Genomic DNA, 17,293 nt, shown 5'->3' on the forward strand with positions numbered 1-17,293 from the left:
ATGTCCTTTGCTTACCCAGGCCTACCACAATTTTTTCCTAAATAATTTCTCTGGTCCATACTCTCTCTAGCGCTCCCACCTATAAACCTTCACCACATCACACTTTCTTCTGAGCATATCGTGCACTGATTCACCTTCAGGCCTCTGCTCTCACCTTAAATACTCTGCCTGCCACTTCGTACCTTCCTTCTAGCAATTGCTCAATTCCACTCTTCATACTCCTATTTTAGTCTTCCCGGACCAACTTGGCATTAACGGTATCTAGTCCTTCGGCAACCATTTATCTTGTTTAGTATTTTTTAATGTAGTTATGAAGAAGAACTCTAGTTTATTCCTTTGTATCTCTGACACACTTCTGGGGTATGGCAAACTAGCATAATCTTCTGTGAAATAAACGCTGTACTCAAGTCATACTATAGGAGTTTATACACATGTGCTAAAAGAAGAGTCCTAGGATTTTCGTGATCAAAGGAGACATTATCACCAATATATATTTCCTCTAAGATTTACGCAAATGACTGCCTGATACAAATGAGTCCTGTCCGAGGCAAAACTGATGCAAAATAAACACTAGTTTAGAAGTACAGAAACTGCGTTGAATTTTTTTTTAGAACATTATTTAACAGAGTTTCTACAACCACAATTAGATAAGATTATTGGTGTATATTAGGTGGAAATACCAATATAAGTACTAGTGTCGGTGTGGTCATGTATCAGTGATTTTAACATATGACCTAAAAAGCAGAACTTTTGGTAAAAGTAAGCCTATTTATATCAAGGAGGCTCAGAACTGACTCAGAGGAAAAAGTATTATCCTCTGACTCATCAAGACCACTTCCTGAAACACCCAATGTTTTTCTTGGAAGGAAGTCTATAGGAGTGCCATTTCATTCAAACACTGATTAGACAAAATTGAAGTCTAACACAAAATGGACAAAAAGACATGTATTTTCCAAAGCCAACCAAGTTTCAAAGTAGACCATTCCATAAACATATATTATCCGGTCATAAAAGGGAAGACTTTAAATACAGTCAAAAATGGATAATCCCAGGTATATTATAATGAATAAACCACTGACTACGTACACATATCTTTCCTTATACCATAATCTTTTAATGATAAAGAAACAACCTTATGATTCTAATCCACAAAATAAACTAATGTCTTTGGCTTCAAAACAGTCATTTTTTTCTCAAGGTAATTCTTTTCCCCTCTCTGAATCAACTCTGTGGCCAATATTTAATAATAATTTACAAAAAGAATAAATGACACTTATTAAATGCTTATATGTGCCGAACACTGTTATAGGTTCTTAGCATGCATTAACTCAACTGATAATCACAACCCTTCGAAGAGGTAGGTACAATTATTATCTCAATTTACAGATGAGGAAACTGAGACAAGAACAATCAAGTACTTTGCCCCGTGACACCTAGTACCTAGTAAAGCCTCAAACCCTGGCAGACCAACTCAAGAGCCCAAACTGTTTCTCTGCGGTCTGTGCGTGTGACCACACGCCTCCCATTAGAATGCTTGCTAAGCATTCTAGCACACACACAACACACACATATAGGTAAACATACACATAGCTGTATAAACATCTCATTTACATAATGTGTGCCAAAATTTAGTACATCCTCTCACATTAGTTTATAAATCCTAACGTGACTATTACACCAACAGGATTTGTGTTCAAATAATACCAAGTCTTTTACCTAGAAGAACAATTACTTAGATCAGCTTTGAAAGAGTCCACTGTCCAGATACATTTATGTCCCGCTCACTTGTTTTTTATTTCTAAAACACTGGAAACAGCTCACAGAACTATAAAAACACCAAAATGAGACTGTCCTGGACAGTCCTTGGGGAAGAAAAATACACATAACATTTCCTATTTCAAAATAAGCAATTAAACTGAATCTTGCTGTTTGTTTCCTCTTGAGTAATCTAGACTGGAAAGAGTTCAAATATTTGATTCTCACAGTATTTTGCTTTCAGTAGAAAGACCATCTTTTAATATGCCGGTTCAGCTAATAAGTGTTCACTCATATCTATACCTGGTTCATAGAAACGAATTTAAATATTAAATGGCTGCATATTTCTAGCTCTAAACATTTGAAAAAGAAATTCCTAGTTAGTTAATGAGACAGAATAAGCACTGTGAAAAAAGCCACAGCACTCTGCCCTTCAGATTATTAAGGAGCAGTATAAGAAGGGCAAATCTATCACAGAGGCTGAAGTCCTTAAAGCAGCAGCCTATGGAAATATAATACTCCCGGAGCCACGCTGGAGGTGCTGAAGATGCACAGGGGATGCGGGAAGCCTGCCTGCCCAGGGTGATCTCAGGGCCAAGATAGAGTCATCCTGCTTTTTTAAAGTGTATCATTTACCCAAGCGACACAGTGAATGAAATTCTACCACTGGAAATTAATTTGTTCTTTTGAATTAAGTGTTTTCACCCCTAAGAACCACTTTTAAATTTCAGACACTTCTGGAAGTAAAAATATATTGTATTACTGACACATAAGTATGAATTATCAGATACTTTCTGCTAGGATAGGAGGAATTTAAAGTAACATGAGAATAGCTATGAAGTCAGTGTGCCCATTAATGTAAGAAATCTGCGCAGAAATGCAGCAGTAGTAAGCTACTGAGAAAACATCCTATATAGCCAGCAAAACCATATAAGAAACTCGTCCAGTATTTTTTGCCCACCCCTACCAGGTGGTGTGCTTCACAACAAGGGCATATAATAAACAGCACGGTTTCTCTCTTCTAGGAGCGTTCAGTTTAGCAAAGAGATCATCACAATGCAACTTAGTAAATGCTACGGTCACGGTATGAACCACCTATGGAAGCGTCTACCTAGGGTAGTTTGTTGGTAGATTTCACGTAAGAGGTAACAGTAGAAGCAGGTGTTAAAAGACACAGTGTGTCAACTGGTAGGTGTAAGGGGGCAGTGAGACAGCATTCCAGGCATAGGCAAAGAGTAGTACATGGAAGGACATGAGTTTCCGTGCATAGTAAGATACTCAGTGTGGCTGCGATCTAGGCATATAAAAAGATAATGTGGTTGAGAAAAACTTGATGACAGATGTGAGGGGCCTTGTAGAACATGTACAGAAATTTGGATTTAATCTTTATGGAAACAGTAACCCAACAGAGGGATTAACAGTCATATTACTGACTTTTAATAGAATAATTAGGGGGGCATTCTGGAAGCAGACTAGATAAGGAATCAAAGTTAATTAATTTAAAGAAAATTGTATTGGTTTCTTTCGTTCCTATGGGAAGTATCCCAATTTTATTCTGCTCTACGTATTTTTTGGAAAAACTAAGACTCACCTATGTCATTCCCATAATTTCTGAGTTCTCCAAAGAGAAATAGGAAGATAATTTAACTAATCTAAAATGTGTCTACCAACAACTTACAAGGACACAGCCCACATTTTCTAGAGTTACTGGTTACATAAGAAATCCATTGAAGCTATATATTCATTCTATTTTAGAAAAGTTCGTTTTAAAAATCCAGAAAGTAAGAGAATTGAAGGTTGTTTTATTTGTTTGTCATTGAAAACAGCCCTTTAATGATGCAGCTGCTGTGGAAAACTACAGCAGAGCTCCTCAAAAACTTAAACACAGAATCGCCATCTATATTCTAGTAGATGCACTTCGGGGTATATACCCCAAAGAATTGAAAGCAGGGACTTAACACGATATTTACACTCCATGTTCACAGCAGCATTATTCACAATAGAAAAAGGTGGAAGCAACCCAAGTATCCAATGACAGGTAAATGGATAAGCTGAATGTATATACACACAATGGACTGTTACTCAGACTTCAAAAGGAAGGAAATTCAGATGCATGCAACAACATGGATGGAGCTTGAAGCCATTACGCTACGTAAAACAGGTCAGTCACAAAATGACAAATACTGTATGATTCCACTTATATGAGGACCTAGTGTAGTCAAACTCCTAAGGATAGAAAGTAGAACGGTGGTTGCCGGAAGCTGGGGGGGGGGGGGGGGAGAATGGGCAGTTACTGTTGCATGGATACAAAGTTTCAGTTCATAAAGATGTACACTTAAAAACAATGAAAATGGTAAATTTTATGTCACATATACTTTACCACAATAATAAAAAATAAATAACTGAAGAATGAATGGACTACTGCATGTCTGCAAGCCCATCAGGTGTGACCACCTGGTCCGGAAGGTGAAGGCTGTCAATGACGAGTATTGGACACGTAAAGAATTTCTGTGGCAAATACACACATAAAAAAATTAAAACCATCCTTACAATCTTGTGTTTGTGTGTGTGTACACATCCATATGCACAAATGCCTGAGTGTATATATTTTAATTTGAAATAAACTAGATCATGTACTCCACTTTAATAAAGATGAAGACACAAAGTTCCTAATCTATAAAAACAGTAAATTAAACAGTAAAAAAAAAAAAAAACCAGTAAATTAAACAGTAAAACTGATCAAGTTTTTACCAATTCTTGATTTCAGGTTCAGCTCTAACATTATTTAGCAATCTCTCTTGCAAATGCTATTTCTCACCGATCTTCCATTTTCTCACCCGTCAAATGGAGTATCTGTGTTCCATCCTACACACCGATCTCACAGTATACGGAAGGGATAAAATAAGACGATGTAAACATATAATTACTTTTAAATTTTGAAATGATTTGGAATAGATATGCTCCTTACAAAAGGATTGTTTGACTTATGAAATGGGTTAAAGAAATCTTTAAAATTTCTCTGCATTTTTCATTTTTTAATTGAGCTTTTAAACAATCTAAAGGGCATAGAAACTTTGAGGAAAACAAGCATTGAATAAAATAAAATACATCAGTATTCCTAAGGGGGTGATGTGTATGTATTTCCCCCTTAGGAATAGTGATGTATTTTATTTTATACACACACACAAACACGCACACACATATACACAGCTGACCCTTGAAAAACACGTTTTTCATTCATACGAGGATTTTTTTTTCAGTAAATACAGTACAGTACTATAAGTATACTTTCTCTTCCTTGCGTTTTTCTTAATAACATTTTCTCTTCTATAGCTTTCTTTATTGTAAGAATACAATATATAATATATATAATGTACAAAATATGTGTTAATCAACTAAAGGCTACTAGCAGTAGGAGTCAAAGTTATATGTGAACTTTCCACTATGCAAAGGGTTGGTGCCCAAACTCCCACATTGTTCAAAGGTGAACTGATGCATTGAATATACATATATTCAATAAGATGGCTTCAAAGGTCCAACTTTTAAAGTGATAAGAGAAGAAATTATTTAATTTTGCTTTTATAATGAATTAGCCCATAATTAAGTGCCATACCAAACATCAACAGGAATTATAGAATGATGCCAGCAAAAACCGTTAACGATTCATTTAAAAGGTCTAAAGAATGCGCCGGTACTTTTGGTTAAGAAAGTCATCGTGACCTTGATGTCTTATGGCAAATCAATTGTAAATGTAATAGTTAGAATATCCTCTGTTCCTGGAACTGAGACTAATCACACTTGACAATATCTAACTCACTAATTTCAATACTCAAGAAAGAATCTGTTTAAAATATACACCTAAGAGGGAGCGCCTGGGTGGCTCAGTCGGTTAAGCGGCTGCCTTCAGTTCAGGTCATGATCTGAGGGTCCTAGGACTGAGCTGTGCAGGCATCAGGCTCCCTGCTCAGTGGGGAGTCTGCTTCTCCCTCTCCCTGTGCCCCGCCCCCTGCTTGCACTCTCTCTCTCTTTCTCAAATAAATAAAGTCTTTAAATAGATACATACATAAATAAAATAAACACCTAAGAGTTTTTCACATGCCAGTACCACCAATCCCCCTCCCAACACACCCTTTGAAAACCATGTATTATCTGCAGGGGGGCAAGAGAAAGTCTTTTTTTTTCTCACTGACAGAAACAAAACTTAGAGCTCTTGGTACTTACCTCATCTGCTGGCCAGTATTACTTTTGTAAGGAAATAGACTTGTGACATCCAGTAAGGAATTCCTCAAACTTCATAGGAAATCCCCAACAATGTGATACCATTAAACTAAAGTTCACTGAAGTGTAAGCTTAAGTAAAGCATATGCAAGTGTCATTAAATTCTTACATAATTAGTTGTACGTGTGTTGTTTTTACCACTTAGAGACTACTTTTTTTTTTTAACTCAAAGACCGTCATTCGGGGCGCCTCATTCGGGGTGCCTGGGTGGCTCGGTCGTTAAGCATCTGCCTTCAGCTCGGGTCGTGATCCCAGAGTCCTGGGATCGACCCCCACATCGGGCTCCCTGCTCCGAGGGAAGCCTGCTTCTCCCTCTCCCACTCCCCCTGCTGGTGTTGCCTCTCTCACTGTGTCTCTCTCTATCCAATAAATAAATAAAATCTTTAAAAACAAACAAACAAACAAAAAACCCAAAGACTGTCATTCCTGAATAGCCCGGGAATGTTTTCTTTCTTTTTTGTCCAATTCTCATTTGCCTTCCCACCTAAAGTTATCCTCTCTCTTTCCTTTACTGTTGTAAGCCTCTATTTCACTTCCAACGTATGGTCAATATTTTGTAAAAATAATCACTTCCACGGCTGCTACAACTTTATTTCACAGACCTGGGAAATATGCAATCCTCTCCTCATTCTTTCTACTTTATAAATTCCTCAGTGCACTCAAACCAATAAGTGAAATTCTCTAAATTTAAAAGCCCAAAAATGACTTTGCAGAAATAGGCTCCATAAATAACAAGTATTTGAATACTTAACTTCTTAACTTAAACCTCTAAGCCTGATGCTCACGTGCTATTTGGTCACCAGTGATCACCCAGAGAACCACGGATCCTATGTTCTAGTACAGAACACCCTTCCCTTCCAGTGGTTATTTTTAGAAAAGTGGCTATATTCATTCCACCTCAGATTTATTCCTGACATCGTAATAATGCAAAATTACTTTCCTTCTCAGGCTCAGATCTAACTTGAACAGTCTACATTCACTTTTCCTGCTTTTTCTGCCCAGACTGTCTCTAGGTCAAAGCTCCATTCAGATACTTTGACAGTGGTTTACCAAGGTTTGGGACACCTGGGCTGCAAGTGACCTAGGATAATCTGGATTACCAACAATCTGAGTAGTTTAATGTAATTAGGTAGGCTTCAGAGAGAGGGTAGTAGCCTTCATCCAGGCAATCCCTGTACTCAACATTATACCAAGAATTTCCCAGTGAAATGTCCATTCATTCTTTGTCCATTCAATAAATCCTGCTAAGGGCTTTCTATGTGCCAGCAGATACTATATGTTTGAAACTGGATACACAAGGATGAACAAAACAGATACAATTCTTGTCCTCAGAGTTCTCAGGGGATACAATGACCTTCTTTGATATCCCTTTGAATATGCCAAGCTCTTACCATCCTCAAGGCCTATCATTATCTGTCTGGAATAATTATCCTCTTTGTCTTTGCCGAACTCCTGTATTTCAGCTTAAATGACCCCTCTTGGGAAGTCTTGTCCTGACCTTCTACTCTATACGATTAGAACCCTCATTACATGTTTTCACAGCACCCTGAAATCTTCTCCATAAGACTTTATAATTAACATACAGGCCAATATTTGTCTAACATGGCTTTTCAAAAATAAATTGCTGCCTGGTGCACTTTCTATTGAAACAGAACAAACTTTTCTATTTTGTACTTTCTATTGAAAACATTTTAAGTCTCCTCTTTCTTTAAGGTGAATATTATTTTGAGTTTTTAATATGAGTCTTGAATTTTTTCTTTACACTTTATCTTTGTAACTCCACAGTTTATCCCAGGATCTTTCTTTATATGAAAATTATATAATAAAATTACAATTCTCCAACCAACCTTAATTTTTGTATGTAAAATATAAATGTTTTGTTTATATTTTTAGATAGTAGCTTATGTTACTACAAATATCCACATATGATATCTGTTTAGATATAGTCAAGCCAGAAATCTGAATAAGTATATACTCAACTTTTACCATTTTCTTATCTGGGAGACCCAGACAAATACATATGAATCCCACTATTTATTAAATGTGAAATTTTTGATTATTTAAGCCTCTATGAGCCTCATTTCCTCATTTTACAGTAGCTGTAATATCTTTCAAGGGTCCAAGAAATAAATATAAAGTATACAAAGCCCCTAACAAAATATATAAAGCAAATATCAATTCCTTCCCACATGCAGAAGGAAAAAAAAGGCACAAGTTCAAAAATCAAGCCCTCTACAAAATATAATACCAGTTTCCATGACCTAATCTGATTTCCTAAGAGAACAAGTCTAACTTTTTTTGGATAGTATTTCAGGTCAGGTGTTGACAAACTTTCTGTAAAGGGTCAAGTGGTAAATATTTGGGGTTTGTGGGCCCCATATGGTCTCTGCTGATATTCTTAATTTTTGTTTTTGTTTTTAATAACCTACTAAAAATGTAAAAATCATTCTTGGCTTGTAGAAAGAAAACAGCCCACTGGCCAGTTTCCTAATCCCCTGCTCTAAACACATAAATATTTACCAATTCCACCCTTATTTATCCTATTACCTGTATAATATATAGCTTTTAATCAACACTCAACTGAAGAACTACTCTACTATTTATCAGTGTTTCCATTTAACAAATAGCAATTAACACTAGTTTAGTTGTTTTATGTAAAGCCCTACGAGGTGACTGGACACCTAAAGAAAAATTGATTTAGGACATGCAATAAAAGAAGTACAAATAAAGCTTCCCCTCCGCCCCAGAATAAAGCTTTTGGAAGGCTTCCTCTTGCGTCACCTCTTTCTTTCCTCTGTTTTTTTTCTGAACGTACTACTAATCAGGATTTACAGTATGACGAATTTATACTCATGACCTCCGATTTCTCGTACTATAACCCTGTACTGAAATTGGTGCTAGTGTTAGTTCCTTTATGAGAATCTGAGTGGGCTTCCTGTACCGCAGAGAGGTCTCTGTGCCACAGTTAGAGGTCTTTGTGCCACAGAGTTAGAGGACTCCCACTGCTCATTCACCATTAGGCCCTCTCCTTTCAATTCTGACATAATGGTATAAATTCACCCCCTTTTATTCCAGTTTCCAACACGATCATTTCTCCTACTCAGCTCAGCTCACCTTATTGCTAATTGTCCAAATTTTCTCCCTTTTTATGCATAAGCCCCAGGAAAAAAAACCCTGAATTAGGTATTAGAATTCATTTCTGTTATTGTTCTGCTTCTGAAAATCTGTGTATTTCTTAGCCTGGGCACCTTTGTTTCTTCATTTATTGCAAGGGCTGAAATAGCCTGTGATGCCGATCGGACACAGTTAAGGGCCGAGGAAATAACACATGCAGAAGTTATTAATTTATCACCTATAAAGTACTCTAACAGACCACTAAAATCTAAGTCTCAGCAGTCAGACTTGCTTCTAGAACTGGCTCTGCCATTTATATTTATGAGTTATCTACCTTGGGCAAGATAATTAGCCCTTCTAAGTTTCATTTTCCTCATCTGTAAAATACAGTAATAACATACTTTATAAGGTTTTATGAGGATTACATGGCGTAATCCATGTCAAGCACTTATCATAGTGCCCAGCACATAGTAAAGGCTCAAAAAATGTTAAACATAATTATTATTATTTAAAGGTAAGATATATTTTCACTCCAGAGCCCACAGGCCTTTTATGTTTACTTCTTAGTCTCTACCTGCTTTTGAAGCTATCCATTTATTTCCACTGGTAAATTTATGCCCCCCCCCTTTTTTTTTAAAGTCCATTGGCATTTTGCTCTGTTGTGCTGTGTTCCTCCTTACAGGGACTGTTTAGTGTCTTTCACTGTCAAAAAAGCGGGAAGAGGAAGAGTGGAAATGAAGGAAGCAGAGAGACAGAACCATCAGTTCACACACTGCACGTTAACAATTAGTATGGCCAGTTCTGTTTTAACGCAACACATATCCCCAAAGATCGTAATGCTAGGCAAAAATCCCATCACTAAAAAACCACAGGGCTTATGGAGAAAATGGCGTGACAAGCACAACACTCAAAAACTCTTGTCAGTGACACTTCATAAAAAAGAAAAGAACCTAATAAAGATCACAACACAGTTTTACACGTTAAATGGTTAGAAATAAATAAAAACTACAATAAACCTGGTACCTGACATTGAAAAAGACCTGAAGTTTGCCTGCCGAGTGGGCTGTCCAAAGGGTTATAGCTTGTGAGTTATTGTGAAAGGGTGGGTAAAGGGTTATCTGAAATTGGAGGGAAAATTATAAAACAAGATATAGGTGTTTGTGGCTCACAGCGTGCAATGCAGTGAGGTAGCTGGAAGATGTCTGAGGTCTGTGCACATGCCTTGTGTATTCCTATGTGGCTCAGTTCAGCTAGGTGGCACTTTCTGTGTTCACCTCCTATTTCTCAGACAAAAATCACATATAACAAATGTGAAATTTATGTTATCCTCAAATCATTCCCCAGTACCAATAACGTAGGAATAAATTCCCATTTTCAAAACAAGCATTATAGCAGAACTGACTGTATGCATTCCCAAACTACAAACTCGTGACAAATGTTCTCTGACTCAGAACCGTAGTCACGATCTACAAAGCCTGTGTTACTCTTCAATTTCCTATCAGCCCAAAGTCTTTATCTAGAAAAAGTTGTTCTTTCTTTATCAGTATTGAGCCATTAAACATGATCTAAAACATTTCTTTCTTTTTTTTTCTTTTTTTAAAGATTTTTTCATTTATTTGACAGAGAGACAGCCAGCGAGAGAGGGAACACAAGCAGGGGGAGTGGGAGAGGAAGAAGCAGGCTCCTAGCAGAAGAGCCCAATGTGGGGCTCGATCCCAGAACGCCGGGATCACGCCCTGAGCCGAAGGCAGACGCTTAACGACTGAGCCACCCAGGCTCCCCGATCTAAAACATTTCTTAACTGCATCTTTGATGTCTCTTCAGCTGTCCCTTCTGGGGACAGCCCAAATTCAGACAGTCATGCCATAACCGCTTAGCTCCCTAACTGATCCCCTGTCCCCACATGTCCATTCCAACAGAGCAATAAAATATCTGGTAGTCAATAACTCACTGTCATGTCATTCCATTTATTCAGTCACCAAATATTTATGAGCATCTACTGAATACAAGGAAAAATAGGAGAAATGTGACGAAACCAGCCCCACCCATCCTAGTAAGAGAGTAAGAGACTTAACTCAGTGGATCATTTAAAGTCAGTCACTGTTATACAGGAGTTGTAAAATATTATAACATGTGTTGGGACGCCCGGGTGGCGCAGTTGGTTAAGTGTCCAACACTCGGTTTCTGCTCAGGGCACGATCTCAGGGTTGGGAGATCAAGCCCTGTATCAGGCTCCACGCTCAGCAGGGGGTCTGTTTGAGATTCTCTCTCTCCCTCCCCCTCATGCTCTCTCTCTTTCTCAAATAAATAAAATCTTTAAAGAACATACTATAACATATGTAAAAATAACTAACACATAATATGAAGCACCTTAAGAAAATGCAGAAAAAAACAGATTACTTTCCATGTTGTTAGAAGGAGCCAGGAGAAACTTAATGGGGGTGATTAGTAGACTTTAGGATGAGGTGAATTTTGATTATGAGGGAAAGACTTTCTAATTGCTGCATGAGTAAAGAAAAAGGCAAGAAATGTGAGATATATATAAAGCATGAAGGTCAAGAAGCTTAGGGCATAATATAAGTTACACAACAAACTTTGAATTTTATCTGATGTGAAATGGGAAAGCCACTGAAAATTTTTAACCAGAAGAGTACAACATCAGTTATGAATGGGCAAAAGGGTGCCCAACTGGCCTTCACAAATCCACGCTTTGAATAAGTTAAGAGACTTCATTCAGAGTCTTTGGAATGCCAAGCAAGAGCAGCAGGAGGGCTTTCCCAACAACAATCCCCAGCTTTGTGTCCAAGATTGATATTCACAGCTCTACTTAATGGATCTTAACTGTGTCATTTGGTCTGGCAAACTACATAAAATAGTGGAATAAAAAGAAATGACCTGCAAAATCAGAGGGAAATATATTTTTAGAAACAATGAAGGAAAAAAAGAATATAAGGCAACCTAATAGCAATAATAATATGATCAGATATTTAAATCTGATCATTAGGATCATAAAATTAGGAAAGTTAAATAATATGGTTCTGAATTATATCTAAATATCTGACACAATATATTTTTATCCTTAAGAAACTGTATACCAATGTTCCCCAAAGCAGAGCCTTCTTGGATAAATTTTCATATAAGGTCTAAGGCAAGCTTAAGAAGCCCACACTCCATTTCAGATCAGATTTTACATTGCCAAATACAAAGAGATAGTATTTCACATATTGCTTTAAAATTTTAGAAAATATATTAAGAATTAAAACTACCACAAGTTTCTTCCAATCATATTGTTGAATCTACCTTTTTTCTTTTTTTTCTGAATCTAGTTAATATATTCTATACATAAGACAGAAGTGTCACAAATTTTAACTAAAATAAGAAATGTATTTTCATATAGCTGAAAAATCCAAAAAATGTTTCATTAAAAAAATTAAAAATACATATACAAACCTCAACTCTAAATTTAAAAAAATAATAATTTTTTTTTTTTTTTAAGAGAGGGAGAGATTGAGAGTTGAGACAAGGTTTGGGGAAGAGACAGAAGGAGAGGGAGAGAAAAAATCTTAAACAGGCTCCAAGCCCAGCACATTGCTCAAGGAGGGGCTTAATCTCAGGACCCTGCAATCAGGACCTGAGCCAAGATCAGGAGTAGGACGCTTAAATGACTAAGCCACCCAGGCATCCCTAAAATAAAAAAAAATTTTTAAAGAATAATTAGTTTAAGTAAATTAGAATTATCCTACAGGGAAAATGATCAAAAGACTATATGAAAATCTACTTCGTAAAAAAAAAAAAGAAAGAAAGAAAAAGAAAAAAAAGAATATCTACTTCGGTATATCATCTGCACAAAAAGTTTATACAATTCAAGTAAACTATTACTTAAAAATCTACAATATAATACGCTAATTTTTGTCTGCTTAAAACTCTGAGACAGTACCTTGATGAATTAAAGAAACATAATTTCTCTGAAAAATAAACTGAAAAGGAAACTTCTCTACACAACTTCTTTCAGAATTACATAGAAAATGAGTATAAACATCTTATCCTCTCCAAAGTCATTTTCTCTAATATATAATTTACTTAAACGGAAGCAAGTGTTTCCGAGCCTATCTGTAGAAAAACAGAAACCACTTTTAAAACACCCCAGGTACAGGAGATGCAGGGATATCCTCTTTAAGGTGAGAACAGGTCAAAGGACAAAATACTTCACATACCATTCCCAGAGCATATATGAAATTTATACCAAACCTGACACTGGCACTTGCTTTAGAATTTGGCCTACAAAGCCGACAAAAGCTTTGCAACAAGGTTAAGAATAACTCAAGCCATAAACCTTCCAAGGAACCTCACCTGTATATGCTACCAAACAACTATGTACGTGATGCTTGTATGGGTAAAGTTTTTGGTGAAAAGTGATAATGTTCCTTATGGTGTCGTCTTAACACAGTAACAGACAATTAGAGGAAAATCAACATATCCAAGAATGGACTTCAAAAAGATCAATACAGGCATAACCATGGCTTCTGAACTCAAGAATGCATTACATTTCCCAGCACCAAAACAGAGATGTAACCAGTTATTTGCTTTTGTTCTCCATCTAGTTTACTGTGATACAATATTAACTCTTGTTTTTAAATAGCATAGATCTTAACCTTGCACTTAATCACTAGTAACAGAACAAGGAAAAGACTCCTCCCGAATAAAATTAAATGTAACAAATCTATAAGAGGTACAAAATTAGATCTCCATACAAGAATTATATATATTTCTCACAAGGCTCAAATTTTATATTTAAAACAACATAATTACATAATTGAATTTTTTGAAAGAGTTGTTCCTTAAAAATTTCCATTAATTGGCTCTTTAAATGTTTACAAGTTCCATTAATATACATGGGTTTAGGGGAAGGAAAAAAAAAAACTTTAAATACACATATTCACTACATTTTAGGTCCCAAGCAAAATGTTTACACAGAAATTTGGCAGTGTTAAGTCTGTGGACTCAAAGCCAATAACAACCTAAGAAAACTGAACTTGGTAATAAGCAAATTTTTGTAGTACAACTAACATTGTATAAACAATCTAAAACAGTTAATATTTATAGGATAATCACAGTATTTTGCATATCAGAATAACTTAAAAGTCATTTTAAGAAAACTTGATAGATTATGTCTATGCTTCCCCAACTATTATTAGTCAACAGATTTCTTCTTACCTACACTCTGGGGGGATGGAGAGGAATTATTCTCTTAAACACATGACCTAAGAGAAGGAAATCCTTTAAATCCCCAAGAGGTAGGAGGCAGGAGGCAGGACTCTAGAGGAACCCGAGGTACCAATTTCAACAAGTTCAGAATCCAGTTGGAATACCAAATGGGAATTTATAATATTGTCAAAAGGCTAACTGGGGCTAAAAGTATTACTGCATGTTTCAAGGTCTACAAATATACTCTGTAATAATTATGCCTTTGAGAGCCCTCCTTAGCAAAGTAAATATTCACAAACTCAAACTTACCTATCCACACAATCCAGGCAAGACTTCTCTAAGCGATCTTCCAGGCAACACTCAGAGGACATTCCTCTCAGTTTCCTCTTGGTGCCAAGTGACCTTCGGCATATCAACAGAAAGGGTGGGACTCTAAGATTCAGTTTCGGCATTGCACTGTAGTGAACAAAGTTTCTCCTTTGGTTTCTCTAGGGCGTTAACTAAGACTTCCTCTTCTTGTTAAGTAAGTAAACACAACCACTACTACATGTCCAACTCTTCCCTAAGGTGATAAAGCAACGCTTTAAACGGTGCAAATAATAACGGCTAACACTAATTGAGAACTTACTATGTGCTCCAAACTAACACTATACAGACAGAGCCTATTATTATTCCCATTGTAAAGACGTCGACTCTGAGGAATAGAGGTTACTAAGTAACTTGTAGGAATTCCAGGTACAGCAATATGGTTACATGAGCTAATGAGGAAGACCTTCCACGAGAGAGGCAGGGAAAAAATGAAAAAGAGTGTAACAAGATTTAAAAATAAATACACAGCTTTACTGACAATAAAGAAAATCCACTGGTACTAGTTGGTATGCGCAAAGGCAAATATTGCCAGTTATGGCTTCCAGGAAGGATCACAGACGTCTCTTTAGCACTTAAGTCTAACAGAAACTGGTAAGGAGGAGATGCCCCCTCAAGTAAGGAGATCAGAAGAAAGTGCTCTCTCGGGGGAAGAGTTAGGCTAGATTTCTGGCCCTCCTTTTCCTCAACATGGGATACAACCTCCCCAACTGTGCTCTGGTGGCCATGTAAGGGCAGAGGAAGAGATCTCAGGCACACAAGGTATAAATTTGGTGCTGAGGTCCTTTCATAAAACCAGAGCTATTTTCAAAAGGCTGCAATCACGTTAAAAAATGATGAGAACAGGACAAATCCACCCACTGTCTTAATAAGACTTCAAGGGAACTTGTCTCCGACAATCTGGATAAAAGTGCAGAGGAAATGCTACAAGCAGAAATTAAAAGCCCTACGCCTGTGTCACAACAGTTCTGAAGTCTGAATTTGTATGAGAATCTTCAAGCTAAGAAATTAAGATAAAACTGGGGTCTGTGCTTATGATATCCCTGGAGTATCTGGAAGAAACAAACATGAAACTACTTTAGAGTAACATTCCATAAACAAGGCCACATGGGATCTCTACAAGCTAGAAAAACGAAACCAAATCAAAACCAAAAAACTATCCCCACTGAAGATGAGCCTGTTAATTTAGAAATAACAAAATATGTAAGAAAATGATTTCCTGTGATTGGGCTTTAACAAGTATACCAAACAGAAAAATTAGCACATATTTTGTAATATGAAGACAGAAAAACAAAGCATTATTATTAAGAAATGGAGGAAGAAAAAAAAGCCTATAAAGAATAGGAAACTGAAAAAAAGTAGGTTTTACAAAAACCATACAGAACTTATATACAAAGATATACACACACTCTGCATAGAACACCCAGAGTTTTCATCGAGTTTCTATAACTTAAAAAGAGAATAGTGTTAGTATAGATACACAGAATTTTAAAAACTTACTTAGAAAAACACTAATCAATGCAGGAACTCAATTATATGGTAGGATCTACTCCACACCAACTTCCCCTCTCTACTATGTCTACCCCTCTGCCCTTGCAACTTCTCATTGCTGGAATTCTGACCCATCCCCCAGGCCATTGTGAACCATCTCCAGCACCCTTGCAAAAAAGATGGAGTGGAAACTGTGATGTGCCACCCAGATCCCGTTTCAGGACTGAATGATTTATTCCCCTGTTGTACAGCTGCCAGCAGACAGCCCTCGGCTATCAGCTCTCTTGAGAACAGCCTTGGCTGAAGCTTCTCCTCACACAAGCTCTTGCTCCCTTCCCAGGGCAGCCCACATCCGAAGACTGGTTGACATGGGGAATATAAAGACTTGGCCCTCTCTCCCTGACTAGAGACAATGGTGAACAGCCCCCCAGCTTCAGAACTCCCCGTTAGGTAAGATCTCCATTAAGAGGGCACAATAGGGGCGCCTGGTTGGCTCAGTCGGTTAAGTGTCTGTCTTCAGCTCAGGTCATGATCCCAGGGTCCTAGGATCGAGCCCCATATCAGGCTCCCTGCTTAACGGGAAGCCTGCTTCTCCCTCTCTCTCTCTGCCACTCTCCCTGCTTGTGTTCTCTCTCTCTGTCAAACAAATAAATAAAATCTTTAAAAAAAAAGAAAAGAAAAGACTGCACAATAGCCTAACTTCCCTTCTGCCCAATACTGGTTTCTCCCTTCCCTCCCACAGGGGTCGATCCAAAGAGCACTAAGAAACTTCCAGCACACTAATTTCCATCTCAGAATTTGTATCCTGGGGACCCCAGACTGCAACAGAAGAGCATCATAAACAAAAAGGACAGGATATGGGGCAGCACTATTAAAGGAGTGAGAAGAGAAAAATAATAAAGCTTTGAAACCAATGAGGGGAACACCAGAAAGTGCTAATATCTCTTTGGTGAGATCAGTAGCACAAGGGAAAGCCTTTTTCTAAATAAATATTATAATCACAAAACTCCAATACAACATTTCAATTGTCTTGCTGAACTTGAAAGACAAAAGGGATCTTACAGGGTACGCCCATTCCGACCCA

At 37.2% G+C, this 17,293-nt stretch overlaps 1 protein-coding gene across 5 annotated transcripts in view; it reads right to left on the reverse strand.

The window, feature by feature from the left end:
- EPS8 (epidermal growth factor receptor pathway substrate 8) overlaps nucleotides 1–17,293 on the reverse strand; it is a 174,553-nt gene that overhangs the window by 84,041 nt on the left and 73,219 nt on the right. Inside the window, exon 2 of one of the 5 annotated variants that reach the window (XM_044385213.3) lies at nucleotides 14,662–14,754. The exons of the other annotated variants lie outside the window; for them this stretch is intronic. The gene's annotated coding sequence lies outside the window, so the exon portion shown is untranslated. The remainder of the gene's footprint in view (nucleotides 1–14,661; nucleotides 14,755–17,293) is intronic. 5 annotated transcript variants of the gene reach the window in all.

The sequence above is a fragment of the Ursus arctos genome, unplaced genomic scaffold (assembly GCF_023065955.2).
Source record: "Ursus arctos isolate Adak ecotype North America unplaced genomic scaffold, UrsArc2.0 scaffold_26, whole genome shotgun sequence".
NCBI classification, from domain to species: domain Eukaryota; kingdom Metazoa; phylum Chordata; class Mammalia; order Carnivora; family Ursidae; genus Ursus; species Ursus arctos.